Genomic DNA, 18,969 nt, shown 5'->3' with positions numbered 1-18,969 from the left:
TTCAGGGTCCATGTCCTTCAGTTCATGGAAGGACACTTGAGACTCTCAGAATTTGGTTTGCGGGTGCCTGTCAGAACTACCCGATATCCTCACGCCAAATGCTTGCAATCTCATAATAAAGCTTTCATTTGTGCATGTTAATTCATCATCTCTTTCTGTCAGTTACTTTATTTGTATTTATAATAAACTCATGGCTGTCCTAGAATGCCCCTATTTTTGCTGTCATTCAATTGGGATGTTATTTACCATATCATATATATACTGTTACCAGGAGTGGTAAATACTTCTTAGTTCAAGTTGTGAGTCAGGTAAAAAGGCATAACAAGCATAATAATGGTTTACTCTATCAAATTATGCAAGAGTGCCCTTTTCTGGTCATTATCTTTAGATATCTTTTAGGAGGTATGACCTATCAAGGTTTGCCACAGAAAAAGTGTTGGGGTGCAGCTTTTACATCAGAACTCCCAAAACATTTGAAATTAGGCATAGTGTGGCAGCATGGTCCATACGTGAGGAGAGAGAGTGTGTGTGTGTGTGTATGTGTTTTGGATATATGGCAAAAGTGACACTCTGAGTATCCCTTCTGTTTTTATTTTTTTGCTCTGTCTCTGAGTCTTCTTGATACACTCCAGTGCTATCCTGCTCTTCTAGATGCTTAGTCTTTCCTTTGAATTCTGTGCCCTACTGCTCAGCCATTGTATGAGTGATGGAATGTCCCGATGTATCTGTTCGAGTGAAATGTCAGTTAGTGTATGTGGGCTGAGTAGCTAGAAAGCTGACCTCAGTGGGGCATTTACTACGGCTACTTCTACAACTACCTTATTTACTAATATTCCTGTAACCTAAGATGCCTACTTTAATCTAAAGAATAAACTACCTTTTGCATTCGCCATCATCTCTGCCTACTCTCCATATTATTACACTGGCAATACCTAGAACCTACAGTGGAGAAAAAGTAACTTCTTAAACTTAAGAGTAGTCAAGATTGCTACAACAAGGGAGGAGATACAACAGAAATACTTCCAAGAAAACCTGTTTAAGCCTGCTAGGAATAAATATGCCTGGTAGCCCCATCAGTGTTTGTTTCCATTCGACAGCCTCAGCCCAGGGCACTTTCTTCATCCAGGATGTTGAGGAGTCATTTATACAAGCGCAGTCAACTGCCTACTAATTTTCATCACAAATGAGTGTTGGACTATTAAGATATTCGACTGTGTGCTGCCTGCTGTCCGAGAGTGACCCCTGCTCATTTGTGCAAATGTAGATGTACTAATCTGTTTTTGAAATGTATTCATGAACCGTTGAGCTGTGAGTACTTTATTCACATCAAGGAGTGCTATGGGGTGCAGTGGAGTGCATGTTTTTGAGTGTGAAGAAAAGGCAGCGAGGGCTGGGAACTCATATCATTTTTTAACGGGCACATTGTGTCCCTGGTGAGAGCGTAGGTAGCATTGCAGGGTGACTTTTCTTGAACCTAAATTACTGCTGTTGATATGCCCTATCTTGAGAGCAGGAGCAGGAGCATCATGAGTGAGGAAGTTCAAGTTTTAAATATCATTGTGTATCTTTATTTGAATCTAAACAACTCATGCACAAGATTCTTAACCAGACCATTTAGAAGCAGCGAAGATTTTGCAATCCTCTGTTGTTTTTTGTGTTCTTGGTGTGCAGCTGTTACAAGTGAAGAATTTCTGACATTTGCATTTAGACCTTCTTGGCCATGTGCCATTCCTATGCACTGTAAATGATGTCATTTGTGGAGGTCAGATTGCTTACAAGTATCTTCATTCTATAGATGGTCCAAGTACATCCAGATAGTATATAGGTACATCATAGCGGTAGTCCGGGTAAACAGGTGAAGTAGATGTAGGTTAGCCAGTAGTCAATCCTTTAGTTCCATATAGTAGCAAACCCCATTAGGAGCAGCCTGCCTGTGCTCAGCCCATCTCTGACTGTCATTCCTCACTCCCACAGACACCCAACATTCTGTGCATCACTGAATTACCAACATTCCAGAGTAAACATACACACTGGCTGAGCAGCAGGAAGATTGATAAAATAAACAATATAAGTAAACTATGCAGGGCATAACACATCCCCCTCAGCTTAAAATGAAAAACGAAAATTGCAAATACAGATAAAGATTAAGAGAGTAAACTATGCACAAGAAAAATCACAAATGCAATAAACAGTTCAAAACCCAGTGTGTGCTACAATGTAAACATTACAAGAGGGTCACAACCATTTAAAACGGAAATAAAGGATGGCTTACGACTAGTAAATTGAATAAAATAACCCATCCTCTCCCAATAAATATAATGAGAAAGTTTCACTGCAAATTGCAAAGGGCAAAAAAACACACCAGGCAACTACGATCCCTACAGCAAGAGAACAAATGAAAAAACAAGATTCCTCAAATAAGGAAACTTACAAACATTTCTGAAGATGGAGCTAAAAAACAATCTTTAACCCCTCATATGAGGAACAAACTCTTGGGATTGCAACCCATAAAGTCCACCCACCTGCAAGGGTCTAAGACTTTAAACATGTATATGGGACCATACATCATGAAAACACACCCTGTATAGGGGAACCATATCCCTAAACGAAAACCAATTACGTGTAAAGGTTACATGTAATTTTAATTGGAGAAATCCCCATAAACATACTCTGCGTAAGAGTTATCAATCGAAGAACTGTTAATGGCAATCAACCCAATGTGATGGTTACTTGTTATTTTAATTGCCAAAGACCCAATAAACATACCCTATGTCAGGGTTACCAATTAGAACAAGTAGAACAACTGTAAATGGGAAAACACCCATGAATCCACCCCAGTGTAGGGGCCACATGTGACACTTAATGAGAAAGAAACTCATAATACCCTTCCCCTGTGTAGGTGCCGGGGGCAGCACTTTATGATAAATGGACTCGTACCCAAACCCATGTCCATCCCTAATATAAGGGAAAATGTAGTGCAGCTACCCACTAAAAGTCTAGAACCCTCTGATGTGAGATAACCTAGACTGTGGCATCACTAAAGTACAATGATGAGGAAAGCATTATTACAATACCTACAACTAGTCATGTAAAGACTTTTCCCCAGACTCTTTTACAAATTCTAGTAAAAACTACCCCATGGCCAGTGAGCGATTTGTCACACAGGTTGTATCATGGTATCACTCAAAACCCATGCAGGTGATGTACATTACTCCAACCGAGACACCAACCCAAGAAAAGACTAATCATTTAACAAATACTTTGTACTTCACTGCAACCAAACTAGGAAGACCTGTATTGAGAGAGTTCTCCAACGAGAATGCTTACAAAGTCAGTTTTACCTTTTCTCACGAGACACAGGACCACTGTAACCTATAGTCCAGAGAACATCTACACACTTAGATGAAAAGAAACTGTAGATCATATCGGCACATTACCATGCAGTGGCATATGTCGAGAACAGCATCACAGGGCTGTGCAAGTCACCGATGTCTCCAGAGGCAAGTTGAAGCTGCACCCCAACTTTGCACAAGCGTTCTGACGTAAAATAGTGCCTGGATATTCTTGTGCTCCACAAAACAAACTGCAGTCAAACAAGAATAAGTGAATTGGAGCCGACCTTCACTCTGGGATGTTGCTGATGAATACGTTGAACTTTATTGAGTGAACAAAGTGGTTGGCAAATAGTAGGTTTGATGTTAAGAGAAACAGCAAATAACATGGGTGATCGCCCACCCCAAAATGGCGCCACGCTTTCTCACGCGGTGCCAAGTGGCTCACGGCACGCCAGTGCCTCAAAGCATTAATGGGCATACATGGTGCTTCCTCGAACGTCACAATTGAAAAGATCAACTGTGCGAGAGACCCACAATGAAGGTAAGCCTCCTTCGCTAAACTAATGACTCATGCCTCATTTTTTTAAATTCAAAAGTGGCAGTTGAAAAATCCCCACAAACATCAGGTCTCAGAATGTAGTGTAGTTCCTATATTCACAGAAGGCTCTGCGCATAGGAATAATATATCCCATAGATCAGACTTAGGACTGAGGTCGACTAGGTCTCTATCAAATATATATTTAATTTAATTGTGAGCTCGCTCAGAGGTCACTAGGAACTTTCTCGAATACACAAGAATGGAATTAGTTTCTGACAACTGTATAGACATGATAACTTTGTTTTCCAAGAATAAGAAATATATCTCTGGAGACGCGGAAACACTAGATAAGAATTTCACCCAGTCAATCGTGCATGCTTCATTTCAACAGAGGTGCAGAGAAATAGAGAGATGGGCGTTTTCAATAAAAAGGGTTTATTGAACAGTCTACTTTCGCTTGCAAGAAAAGTGAACTGCTACAATCGTAATGCAGGCTGCAAAGTATAATGCGTACACCGATAACAATATTATAAAACAAAACTGGAAAAGCATTGTATCGTTTTTAAGCCATGTAAAAATACATACATAAATAACATAGACTAAAAAAACTCAACTGGTAATTCTAAAATACGCCTACCCCAGAGTACCTAACCTAAGTCTAGTACGAGGGAAGAAGTAAGTATTGTGTAGCATAGGTTTAATTTTCTTTTGCCAAGAATCTATCCAAGATTTCTCTAGGTTTTAATCAGCTCCATACCTTAGTTAGAATGAAAGAGGTCTGGTATCTCAGTCTTGGGACTCGATTTCCCAACACCCCCGCAAGGGGAGCTTGGAAACACTGGAGCTGGATTCTCTACAGGAGAAGAGACAGCTTTCTGATCAGTGCGTCTGATGGAGGGTCGACTTCCTTCGGCACTTGCTGTAGCAAGCTGCGTCGGGCAAGTAAATAGTCAAACTGCTCCGAACCACTTTGTCTTACTAGAGAAAGTGAAGGTATATTTATACCTTGAAGGTGTCTAGGAATGCCATAGCTTGACGTAAAGTTGGGCATGTTAACGTCAGGAAAGAACCTGTGGATGAAGTGTGGCTCACTGGTTAGAGCAGGCAGACCCTGAAGCAGAGGTCAGACCCGGGACCAGGGTTCAATTCTCGAGGCGGCAGGGTGTTGAGCTCAAATGTCCTCGGACTCGATAATTCTCGCTTCGGTGCCTGACCTAGTCATGGGTTCACACTCTGCAACTCTGGGCATTAAGCTTGCTTAATCTCCACAACGGCCCCCCGCGGCGGGATGCCTGGCTTTCACCTTGGGGATGCCCTGTAGGGGCTATCTCACAGGGAAAAACCAGGACGGATTCCCAAGGCAAGCGCGCAGATACCCCTTCGGGGGGTCGATTCTGGCGCTATATAAGAAATACAATAATAATAATAATAATAACCCCTAGGAAATAGTCGTTCTTTGCTAAGTAAATTAGTGCTTAGACAAATCAATATTCGAGCAAGGGGAGGTTCCCTAACTGCTTAAGTCAATTTTCCAAGAAATCGTTGTGATGTTTGGTACGGGTGGATGTAGCCATGCCTGTATTTGGTCTGCTATGTCTAAATAGGGGCTTGATTTATATGCCTATATTAGGGCAATGTGATTTGTACCTATATAAGGGCATGAATCTGGAAAATTCACTCAGAGCCTAAAACGCCACCCAACACCCACTCCATTTAAAAATACATCTAAACATTTGTTAAAAACCCACCCAAAATACATAAAAATGCATTGGTGTTGGTTGTACACGAAAAAGAGCATTTGTGCTGTACGCATTTAAAAGCAATGTTTCATTCAAAGCATATCGATGACATTTTGAAAAATGCTATCCGAATGAATCATGAAAATGCATTCATGAAATGGCTCTTAAATTCAGAATAAAAGTCTAGACCATTCCATGTTTCAGTGTGGACAAGGTCAAATATTGTCTCTTGGAAGTCTTTCAAAGAATTCTAGTTCTCTATGAATAGTTCTACTTAGGGCAGATTACTTTGTACCAAAAGAAAAGATACAAATTTGGGAAAAAAATAGAGTTCCAAAGTTAGAAGTTTGTTTTGAAAAATGAAGGTGGAATTCAGAGTCTCTCAGAACACTGCGTGCCAACTTCAAAAGTCAGTGTCATTGTTAGGAAAAAACATCAAATCTTCTAAGTCTGTAAAGAATTTGTCTACTATAGTAGGTGAAAGTTGGACTACCTCTTTAAATAGATTAACCGCACATAGATGTGAAGCATCGCCGTCAGCGTCAGTTGCATTAGCAATGTTCGAAACAGATGGTACCTGTACGCCTGTTGCACCACGTATCTCACCGTCAGCATGTTGCATTCTTCTCCACATAGCAGCCATCGTAGAACAGTTAAAATGCAATCATGCCAGATTGGTCTGAATGATAGAAATCATGTGGTATCCAAATCTCTTCAAACGAGTTAGTCCCATTATTTGTATCAAGCGCTCACAATATTTCATTGCCAGGAGTGTTCTTCAAGGTGATCTGGGTGTCGATGGTGAGTTGGCTTGCCATATCGGAGCAGAAGGAGCAAAAATAGTATCCCTATTAGGAGCGCCAAAATGGGAGGCAGTCCGCCGAACACAGAGTGCACGAAGTTTTGAAAAATGCCTAGAACTGCTTCAAAGGGTGCCAACAGTCCCGAAAAAAACTGTCTTAAATACATGTACAATACCACTGGTATCAGACATGTTTAACATACGACCTACAATTTCTGAGAAATGTATAGGGCAATATGTGGATAAAAGGGCATGTATCTCTGCAGAAGTCCTTGCGACTTGCAGATCATACGTCTCTTTGGACGAGGACAGTGGCAGAGTTTTTAGTAAAAGAATGGCTTTCATTCTGCTCAAAGTATCAATTTGTATAGAAGAGATGTTCCTTGAAGGCCATAATGGTGACTCCTCGTCTGTCTTGGTTTTAGGATACAGCAACTGACCCTGGCTGTCACAGTTACAAAATAGAGTGTTCCTGACAACATGCCACAGCAGCTGTGATCATTCAATATAATATAACTTCCATTAGAAAGTAGCCTAAAAAATTTGATTAATTACCGCGGCTGGAGAACCCTGCAGGTGGCAGGATATGTTGTTTGAGGAACCATCTCAGGCCCCTTGTAAATTAATACCCTGACATAAGAGATAACCGCTTAGTGCATTTTCACAATTCGTACCACTAAGAAACACCAATTTTCCCCACTCCAAAATCTGTGTGTATAAGGTAAATCCCAGGAGGTCTTGATGTATTCTTTATGCAACCTTTCATACACGCCTGCTGGTATATGTTTTAAGCAATACTGAAAATGGAAAATTGTAACAGGCAAAGTGATTGTACCGTGTATTATCCATTCTGTTACTGGTTTCTCAGAAACAGTTAATGGCAATCTTTCCAGTTTTTCAAAGCTCAGCACCGTATAGTCTGCTCCCCTTTGTGCCAATTTGATTTGTTTATCTGCAAGATTGAATTCGAAAAACAATGACATGGTGTAGATTAGACGCCAAGGCACATAGCCTGAACAAAGGTTTTGTAACTTCCAGCCCAATAGCATTATAGTATGAAATTGTGACTGGCCATGTTGCAACATGATCAAGCCCTGTTCTATTATGTCTATGGCAGAGGATACTATGGTGCCCAAAGAATATATTCTGGATGACAGTGTCATTAACCCATTGTCAACTACAGAGATTTCTCTAAATTAAAACAATCAATTTCTCTTACTCGTTCTGCAGTCTCTGCTTGCATAATCTTCCATGCTTCATTATAAATGGCATAGCTACTGGTGTATATAAAACGTTTATGATGCGGTTTAGTAGGTCCTTGTAAGAAGTCCCTCAGATCAACGCCATCTTTAAGTAAAGATAAGTGTTGTTTCACTTCTTTTTGTAGCCACTCAAGGCGCAGTTTCCCCACACTATGGGCCCGATTCACAGAACTAACTTAAGACAAAATCCTAAACTTACTACTTTTGGTATTCACAGAAGTTAGGATTTTGTCTTAAGTTTGTCTTAAGACAGACTTAAGACAGACTTAAGACAAAATCCTAACTTAAGTCTGTCCTAAGTCTGTCTTAAGTCTGTCTTAAGACAAAATCCTAACTTCTGTGAATACCAAAAGTAGTAAGTTTAGGATTTTGTCTTAAGTTAGTTCTGTGAATCGGGCCCAGCATGATGCTACTTTCCCTGGATGTTATCTCTGGATATATCTTGGATGTGGCCTAGTGAATGTGAACCCTTGTGTCTTATTCAGGAATCTGTCTTGACGGATGTTTGTGTCTGTGGGCCAGATTGATCAGTTTTTCCAATTAGGATTTGTTCTGTTTTCAAGAAAAATTGTACGTACGTTGACCATCCCCTTTGTAGTGTTTTTTCTATCAGGTGTAGGTGTAGGGATTGACGGATTGTTTAAATCTTTTATCTTAGCTAAGACTAGACAAGATGTCTGTTGAACAGTGCCATTTAAAAACATTATCTGTTCAAGGATGATGCAGGCTCCAAATAGTGCTTCCAATCCCTGCATCTGCCAGTCTTTTGTGCCCCAGACAAGTGTCGTCTCAATGTTGTCTTTCCAAAAGTTAAAGCCTAAATATAGACAACTGAGCACAAAAAGGCCACAGAATACATTTGCTTCGTATACATACTTTTCATTCCTGTCTTATTAACATTCTTAAAATAAAATGTTTCTGGATTTGAAGTATTAAAACCTGAAAAGTATGGAAATTTTTCATAAAATGTTTTTGAGCTACCCTTTGATTGCGTAGGACATTGTTCCCATTTGTTAAATTGTAACAAAATTCTTGGGTTTGCAGATCTGTGCAAGAAATGATGACCATAGTGATTATAACAGTACATTTGTTCATAATCTGATGAACCTTTTAAGTATTCAGGATTTGTAAATTTTGCAGACATTTCTAAGTCTGACATCATATTATTAACAGTCTCAAAGTCCCAATCTTAAGAAAAGGTACTAGATGAAACAAAGTCACTCAAGGAAACCTTGAATTGGTGTGGAATCTTCAACAGCTCTGCAGGACCAACGATGTCATAATCAGTTCTGTCCCAAGCTATACCACCAGTTATAGGAACGGCTGTGATGTTCACTTATGACAAGTCTCTTTGTTCATGATGAGATGATTTATGTGGTTTGAGGAGTAAGTTGATGTTCTTACTTGTTGTGTCCTTTTTACTATATCTTCCATTTATCAGCATTCCTAAAGTAATTACCATAGTCAACCAACGTAGAAGAAAAAGTACACCCAACACAATCCAAAATTCAATCCATGGTGAAACCAGATAAGTCTTTTCCAGTTGATGAAAACGTTCTGTAGCTTGTTCTTTAAAAGTTGTTATTACTGGCGTTGTTTCAGGTTTACTAGGATCCTCGGAAAACATATCAAAGTTAATGAAATAGCCAGAGGCAGTTCTGTCAATTGTAGGGATTGCATCAGGATTCGTTGAAAGAGCTAGAACCACTTGATTACTTATCATATTTGTATAGTCAGATGTTATTTCATTTTAGATAGGCATTTCTTGAAGAACTGTCATTTGGGTTTCAAGAGGTACAAGTTCCATGGCTTTAATGCATAGTCCTTCATTGCGCACTGCAGATTATTCAAAAGTGATGAGTCTCTTAGTTTGAACCTCTTGGATAGTAGCCAGATTCAGGCACCTGCTACATCTTTAGAGACCACTTGGCCTACTACTTTTTTTTTTTTAAATCGACCTGTATGGACCTCATTAAATATAACACAGCCGGGTGCCTATATCTCCTCGGACAGGCACAGCAATAGTCGACACTCAATGCAAAGGGTATTGGGGGGTATGAACACAGCAAGCCACCTACAACCCATTGGGCGGGCCGCGTCAGGTAGGCAATTAGATCAGCGAATGGTCAACTCAGGTCCTCAAAAACAAAATCCCCTCAAAGCACTACCCCAATAGGATCCAGTAGTCACAGTAAGCCACATCTATCACCTTATAGACTCGCTCCAGTTGCCATTGAGATCCCACTCAGTCATACACATCCAAGGGTCTCTGTCCCACTTGTTTGCCCCATGCCCCACTATTCCCAAAGCGTGCATGTGAACCTAAGAGTTTGCCTACTACTTATGATTGGCCACATGATGTGGTTTGACCAGGTCGATGGAGACAAACCTGTTCTCCTTTTTACTAGCAAGGGGCGTAGGTATCACTGTTCTTGATCCGTCGATTGCTAGGACAGGTATTGGTTGTCTGTAAGAAGACCCAAATTACTTATTGTCTGTGAACTTTTCTCTGACTAGATCCGCAATCTTTGGAATCCAGGCAGGGCTTGCTGGGACGGGTGGTTTTCCTTCAGTGGCTGTTGGCTTTGGTAACACGTTGCTTTGGCTTTTTCTTATTACATTTAAGTCCTGCAAAACAGCCAAATGATCTTTGATATCAAAGGGTTTTTGTTCTACCACTGAAGTGTGACGATCGAGGTCCTGAACAATCATTCTAGTTCCAGAAAGGATTTCATATGGAGTGATTCCCCCTACAGAACTTCTTGGCAGATTGTTAAGACTACGTTGGACACTTATTAGATGTTTGACCCACCCATCACCCGAGACTAATACCCTAGATGTTATAGATTGCTTGTGTCCTGTTTTTTCTCGCCACTACCGAATTTCCCTCAGGATAGAATGGACTAGAATACTGTAATGCAACGCCCATATTGGCCATGGCCTCCTTGTAAGCTTTTGAGCTAAACGCAGGACCCTGGTCAGAATGTAGTGGGCCGACTGAGTATGTGCCGATAAAGATATCGCACATCTTTTACAACAGTTCGAATGTCAGCCGAGCACTGAGGCCACATTCAAATGAATCTGTCCTAATAGTTGTGGGACTGCATTCGTCCATAGGGACGTCTACGTGTAGATAGTCTAATGCTGTCTAAGAACGGTGTCTGTAGAGGGCTGGCTACACTGAGGTCAGGTATCTGGTGGCGCTCTCTGCTGCGATCTCTGTTGCAGTTATATAAATTAATTGCAAAAGTGTGAATGTGACTATTCATCCCTGGCCACCAGTACATCTCCTTCAATTCTAGTATAGACTTAGAGATCCCCTGATTCATCAGACCCTCTCCCAAATGTTCTACGTATATCAAAGCTACTCTATGTTTCCTGTTTGGAATAACTCTATCCCCCACTCCTGGGATTGGAGTAAAAGGAACGGAGTGTGCATCAATCATGTATGAATATTTGAGTGGATAGTTTTGAGGTAACGCGGTACCTCTGCCTTTGCTTGTGGCATTGAGAGCTAGCATTATTTTGCCGTCTATTTTCGTTTTTGAACAAGTGATTGCAGCTCCGGAAGCCGTTTGCACAGCTTCCTTCGCAGCTTCACCAGCCAATGAATTCCCTGCAATGTGAACACCATCAAGCTGATGACTCAATGTATGTATCACGTGAGTCTTTTGTGGTTCTTGTCGTAATTGAACTACTTGTTACCAAAGCAATTTATGCTTGATTGTGCCACCTTTTGCATCTTTGAAACCGTTTTGAATCCAGTTCTGCAAGTATTCATTGTAAGAGTGGAAGCAGTAATAGGAATCGCACACTATGAGTGTGGGGAATTCCGATCAGTATTTTCAAGCACCATCTTGAATGCTTGTAGTTCAGCTTGCTGAGCTATACAATCTCCTAGAGATTGAGTTTTTGTGACCATAGGTCGGAATTTTCCATCCTGCCAGCGACCTTTAACGATCGCTCTTGCAGCACTATAAGCTTGTTTGCCCCCAATCGTGGGCTGTGCTGATAAGTCTGTATAAGTCATACATTCATACTGTTCTAGAGGTAGAATCTCAGTAGACAGAGGACGTTCTTGTTCATATTGTAGAAATTCTTGTGTTTTCAAATAGGAGTCAAAAACATATTCAACGTCTGTTGCAGCAAGAGAATTAAACAATTGTATCCATTTCGGATGTAAATCTTTTGCATTTGGAATGCTCGCTTTTGTCACTGCCTCTAAGGCAGGAACAGGAGTAACGACCATTATGCGCTTACCCTGTGCGAGGGCTCTCTCTTTTGCTACTGCAGTGTGAACCGCTGGCAGAATTTTTTGTGTAGAGGTTAATTTCATTTCTGCTTGTGTGTACAAGTGTGGTTTATAAGCTATGGTTATTTTTTCTCCTTCATTAAAGGTTAAGTACGTGAATCTGCATCTTCCTGGAATGATTTGGATCACAAGGTTGCGTACGTTTACGCGTGTTTGTAAGTGTATTGTTGCTAACATGTCTGTTTGCACTGAATGCAACATTTTTGTGTGTTTGTGAGTCCAATTAGCAGTTTTAAAATCAGGTTTGATTAATCTGTAGAGGTTTAAACCTTTCTGCGTAATTTTGGGCCTCATTAGGATCGCCGACGGACTTGCGTCCGTCCGCAACCCCAGAGCAGGAGGGAGCCTCCGCATGGCATGCGGAGTTCCCTCCTGTGCAATTAGGATGTGACCGCCACCCTGGCGGTCACATCCTCTATGTTTAACATTGCGGCGGAAGCGGCTTCAAGCTGCACCCGCGGCAATGTTAAAAATGCACGCATTGCATTTGCATGCAGTAAGAGGCAGGCACCGCGCGGTGCCTGCCGCTTGCTGCATGCAAATGCAGGGGGGTACCATAGGTACCCCCCATGTGCACCCTCCAACCCCCCTTCACCTAGGGGTCCCGCAACGGGCCCCCGCAGTGAAGTTCCGTATGCTTTTCCACGGCGGAAAACCTGCAGCAGAAAAGCATAATTTACAGGCCATCCTAATGTGGTGGACGGTGTCTGTAAAACACCGTCACCATATTAGAGCTTTTCCGCCGTGGTTGTAAGCCGACCGAGGCGGAAAAGCTGCGGATGGAAACCAGGATCCACCAGCCATCCTAATGTGGCGGAGGGTCTTTGGTCAGTCCTCTGCGGTTTTTCCGCATCCTCTGGGCTTGCGGTGGCTTCCGCCGGCCCCGAGGATGCGGAAAAACCGCAATCATAATGACCCCCTTAGTTTGTAAGTTCTTCCAAAATTTAGGAAACCTAGAATTGACTGTAAGTTTTTCAGAGATTTTGGAGATTGGAGCAGTGCACACTTTCATAGAAAGTTGGCTGCCAGGCGTTTGCCTTCACTTGATAACTTGTATCCTAGGAAAAGGACGTTGAGGTGGGCAATTCTTGATATTTTAAACGTGATTTTATACCGTTCAGAGACTAATCCAAGTATAAAGGGTATTCACTCTGTTCAAGTACCTGTACAAGTCATCGTCTGTTAGATAGATGTCATCGACATAAGATAATGCCTCATCATCATACATTTGTAGTAACTCTGTTAGGAAATAAACCTGGACTATTATTGAATCCTTCGGGGAGACGACAGAAGTGACTCTGTGTCATCATGATTGAGAAAGGGGTCAAGTACCTATTTTCTGGTGCAATATTTTGACAGAAGAAACCGTTAGAAATATCTAATGTAGTTTTATATTTTTTACGCACAATGTTATTCATTAGTGCTGTACTCTGTGCATGTTGTACTGCAAAAGGTTTGCAACAAGAGTTTAAATGTCTGTAATCCAATATATATTGTCGTGTTTGGAGACAGGAAACAAAGGATTGTTCATTGACGAGATGCATGTTTCAATCACCCCTTGGTATTCAAGTTGATCTAATATCTCCTTGACCTGTTTTCTAGCTTCTTGCTTAACTGGATACTGCTGTTGGGTACTTGGTTGAGTTTTCAATTGGATTTTATGACGAGGAGAATCCTCATCCCATCCTACATGATTTTTGTATAAGGCAGGAGCCTGGGCTACTGCCCATTTCCAGGCATATGTGTATTTTGCATGAATTGGAAAATGATTGGAGAAGGCTGGCATAATGTTGTCTTCGCCATGTGGGCACTCCCTGACAAATTCAGGTGGCCAGTCTTGTTCAGCTAGAAGAATGTCATAACCCTTAGAGAGCTTCTCCCAAAGAGTGCTCTTATTTTTCTACTTATGTCCCCCTCCATCTGCAGCATTACTTCATATTACTTATGGGGTACACTAAACCTGGTATCTGCAGTTTCAACTTGAATGTAACCATTCAAGTCCACTGCCTCCAGATGATCCTTCAAGATCTTGCGAGCTATGGTGACTTCTGCTGCGCCGTCCAACATTGTCTGAGCCCCCCACCACCGTTCTTGAGTTGTGTCCTCAAGATACTTGGCATGTCTGATTTTTAGACCTGCTACCTTCTTTTTGGTGAATTGAGTTTTCTTATTTTTTGGAATGTGTTCATCGTCTTTGGACTTCACGCATTATTCCTTGTGTTCTGATCGTCCTCTTCTTTCGGATTTCTGTGATGAAGTTTGAAAGGTACGAGAGGAACGTGTATCAGTATTTTGATATCTATCAGGTTTTCTGAAATTGTCCCTATTCCTGAGGTTATACCTCCTTTCAGAGGACTCATTTTTGAGGAGACCTACCTCTGGATTGAGAACACTACTCTTTAGAAGTTGGTTTAGTGTTCTCCCACTTCTTTTTAGGAAGAGTAAGAGTTTATTTAATAAAGACCTTTTCAGGACTTTAGTCAGTTGGGGTTTCACTGGTTGACCATCCAAACTGTCTATATCTAGTTCTTCATAGGATTTTACAATTATTCTGGCTAGTTCTTGTGGCTGCTCAATTACATCAAATTCTCTCAGCTTTTGGAGGATTCCCACGGATGCTGCTTCACCTTTAATATTAGCTAATAATATTGTTGAGACCTGTTTGAAATCTTTCAGTAATTTCATACCCTGATTTAAGGCATTTTGAATCTGTTTCAGGATGTCTGGTATAACCGCCATGTGTTTTGGTGTAGATTGCAGCAAAGACTGTACCCCAAGTGTCGCAGTCCTCCAGGTGTGGTGCGATCCCCTTTGGTAAACAGATTGTTAGAATTCTGTGTTTCTCTTGAGGTGTAGTATCAGGAAATACTGCCTCAATTTGAGAATTTTTTTCAGCTATCCAGAATGGAATTTGTTCCCGTTTTGCGGGCAATTTACCAGTGACTGATTGTATAGTCTGTGGTGTAATTTTATTTGACTTCCCCTGGTACGGGTGTGTTGTGGAATACTTATAGGAGGTTGGACTGTTAGAGTCCGCATGACAAATTGAACCAATTGTCTATGGATTTTGATTAGTTGTTTTAGTTGAACTAATAATTCCGCACCTGTCATTTCTTCCATGGTAGGATGTGGTGTATAGCTGGCTAATACCGGCCATGTTGCTCCTGGTCTACCTAGTGGACCGAGCCTGGTAATGTGATTTTGATGTTGTAGGGCACCTTTCAACCAGAGTGCATGCTCTTGGTAAGTTAGTGTAATTTCAATATCCTCGAAAGGAATGTATTCCGTTGGATGTTCCTCTTCTTGGAGAAGTGAAACACATCTGTTACTGGATTTGCTTCAGGGAAGATAATCCATTAATAGAATACCTCTGTCTGTCGATATTCATGTGCCTCACAAAAATTACCCTACCACCTCTTGATGATAGGCCATTTGTTATAAGTTTTATAGGGATGGCTTTCCTTAAATTTTTTGGGATGATTTTAGCATCTTTGTCGGTGTCTCAGAAACCTGTAACGTCAAAGCTGGCTACAGGCAGATCAGTTGCAGCTTCACCGTTCCCGGGGTCACTCATTTTGGTGACTGTAAGTTTGCAGAGCAACCTTCAAGGAAACAAAGATAAGATGCACAATATTTTGGAACACTGTATCCTTCAACATTGAACAAAACCAAAAACTAAGACATAGGTTTTTCGTCCTACTCAGTTATGGCGGATATTTTATCCTTTTATCCACTTCAGACGTCTATTGGAGTATTTACGGGAAAAAAGGGGTATCTGAGAAAAACACAACTGAATTACTTTAGTATCTAGTGTCAAATTAGTGCCTTACCAAACATTGGTTGCCATGTAGTGTGGTTCCTATATTCCCAATAGGCTCTGCGCATTGGAATAATATATCCTATATATCAGACGCAGGACTGAGGTTGACTAGGTCTCTATAGGAGATATTAAACTTAATTGTGATTACCAGCAATGTCACTAGAAACTTTCTCAAATTAACAAGAAAGGATTAGTTTCTGACAACCGGATAAACCTTGTTTCCCAAGAAATAAGAAATATATCTTTAGAGTCACAGAAACAATAGATAAGTATTTCACGCAGTCAATCGTGCATGCTTTGTTACAACAGAGGTGCAGAGAAACAGAGAGACAGGCGTTTTCAATAAAAAGGGCTTATTGAACAGTCTTTTTTCTCTTGCAAGAAAAGTGAACTGCTACAATCGTAATGCAGGCTGCAAAGTATAATGCGTACAGGAGAACAATATTATAAAAATATACTGTAAGAGCATTGTATGGTTTTAGGCCATATGAAAATACAAACATTAATAACATAGTCTAAAAATACTCAACTGGTGTTACTAAAATATGTCTACCTCAGTGTACCTAACCTAAGTCCACTACGAGGGAAGAAGTAAGTATTGTGTAGCATAGGTTTAGTTTTCTTTTGCCATGAATTTATCCAAGATTTCTCTAGGAGGTATGGTATCTCAGTCTCAGGACTCGATTTCTCAACACTTGGAGCTTGGAAACACTGGAGCTGGATTCTCGGCAAGAGAAGAGACACCTTCCTGATCAGTGCATCTGCTGGAGGGTCGTCTTCCTTCGGCACTTGCTGTAGCGAGCTGCGTTGGGCAAGTAGATAGTCAAACTGTTCCGAACCACCGTGTCTTGCAAGTGACGGTATATTTATACCTTGAAGGTGTCTAGCAATGCCATAACTTGACGTAAAGTCGGGCATAATAATGTCAGGAAAGAACCCCAGGTAATAGTTGTTCTTTGCAAAGTACATGAGTTCTTGGACAAATCAATATTCAAGCAAGGGGAAGGTTCCTAACTGCTTAAGCTGATTTTCCAAGAAATCGCTGTGACGTTTGGTGCAGGTGGAAGTAGCCATGCCTGTATTTGGTCTGCATGGGCTATGTCTAAATAAGGGCTTGATTTCTATGCCTATATTAGGGCAATGTGAATTGTGCCTATATAAGGGCATGAATCGGAAAAATTAACTCGGAGCCTAAGACGCCACACAACAAGAATAGTCCAACAATCAATGTAAAAAACAATGTGTCTCACCTGACACTGCCCCCTGTGACACTGCATCTATGAGGCGCCAAATATGCACCATATCTTCTCACCAATCAATCAGCCACTGCCAGGGTGATGTTGGCAATTGCCCAAAGCTTGTCAGTGAGGCTCCATGTCATATCCACAGCTCTCCTATGTGTGAATTTTCCACGCTGAGAATGACCACAACAGTGCATCTTTACAAATCCAAATCGTTGTGAGAGAACACAACTGTAGAGATTTATTCACACATGATAGATACTTGTAGCACTAAAAGTTAGTCAGTCAGTCTGTCAAAAATACTTTATTCGGTTCATAAAGAAACCATAAAAGTATACTAAACATTTTATGTCAAGACCAAAAATTTACAAAACGATAAAAAATACACTACAATACAATACAATAGGAAAGTGCAGTCTGAACATGTGAACAGTTCTTCCTTTCAAACCTTTAAAACCAAGTAAACAAAAAGGAATATCCTCAATCACATATCATTTCATCAACATCATCGTAATCACTAGTTCCATCTTATTTTCTTCTTTAATCTTACAGCCACAGTGAGGAAATTGGCTATATTAAAAATCTCCCACACATTTGAAAGTCGCTACAAATAAAGGAGGGCCGGTTTGACTTGCATAAAGCCTTTATCTTTTAAGAGAGGGATAATAAAACGCTTTCGGATGGGAAGAAAGTGCTCACAACATAAGATAAAGTTCATAGTGTCTTTGGTGGAAAAACCATCACATGAGCAAATCCCCACTAAAAGTCATTTTCCTGGCACCTCCAAAGTAGCAGTCACATCAAAGTAGCAGACAGACATTGCGCATGACATACCATGACAAGTGCAGCATACCAGCACAGTTCAAACATGTTTAAAGTGATTACCCAAAAAAAAAATCTTCTCCTCTCCTGATTGCACAGGTCTTGTGGCAAACACACAGTAAAGCATGCTTACTTTGGGACTGTCCGATGTACAGGACATTGGTGGGGTTGCTGGGTATGCTGTACCTGATTTTTGTGTTGCAATGAATCCTCTTGTGTCGCTTGACGTGTTGCCTCCTGTATGCTTGATATAGCATAATTTCTTTGTTGACAGTAAGACTTGTGGCTCCTTCTCACCCTCTAGACTGGTTAAAGATGTCATCTTTTGCTTCCTTGACCAAATTATGGAGATAAGTAGGCAAGTGAGAAAGTCTCTAACTCTCGCTCGTCGCCAAAATATGTTGTGTCCTGTGACACAAGTAAACGATGGTAGCCATGTTTAGTTCATAAGTACCTTTATTCTGCAGCTCGTCCAAGTACATCCAGATAGTATATAAGTACATCATAGGGGTAGTCCATGTAAACAGGTGAAGTAGATGTAGGTTAGCCAGTAGTCAATCCTTTAGTTCTATGTAATAGCAAACCCTACCAGGAGCAGCCTGTCTGCTGCTCAGCCCATTTCTAACTGTCATTCCTCACTCCCACAAACACCCAACATTCCATTCATCACTGAATTACCTTCAAAACTAAACATACAAACTGGCTGAGCAGCAGGAAGATGAATAAAATACAAGATATAAGTAAACTATGCACGGCATAACACACTTCCTTGGAAAAATGATGCAAATGCAATATTTTGTGGGCCATTTTGCCAGCTTTTGATTATTTTACTGTCATGTTAAAGGCGCGGGGACACACTGTTTCTAGTGTAACCAGGCGCTATATAAATGGTGTTATTATTATTATTTACTACGTTTCTATGTCATATTCGCTCTCAATGCTTGGAATTTATTTTTCATCATGGCGTACTGGCATGGATTATTCTGGCTCCGTATCTAAATGCGCACAGTGTGGGACAGCAGGAATCCCAACACCATTGTGAGATCTTGGAACATTTTAATTTGTACTCCAGGATTGTGCACTTGCTATGTTGTTTGA

This window comes from Lissotriton vulgaris, chromosome 1_2 (genome assembly GCF_964263255.1).
Source record: "Lissotriton vulgaris chromosome 1_2, aLisVul1.2, whole genome shotgun sequence".
Taxonomy (NCBI): domain Eukaryota; kingdom Metazoa; phylum Chordata; class Amphibia; order Caudata; family Salamandridae; genus Lissotriton; species Lissotriton vulgaris.
The sequence above is the reverse complement of the archived record's forward strand: the minus strand, read 5'-3'. Positions refer to the sequence as shown.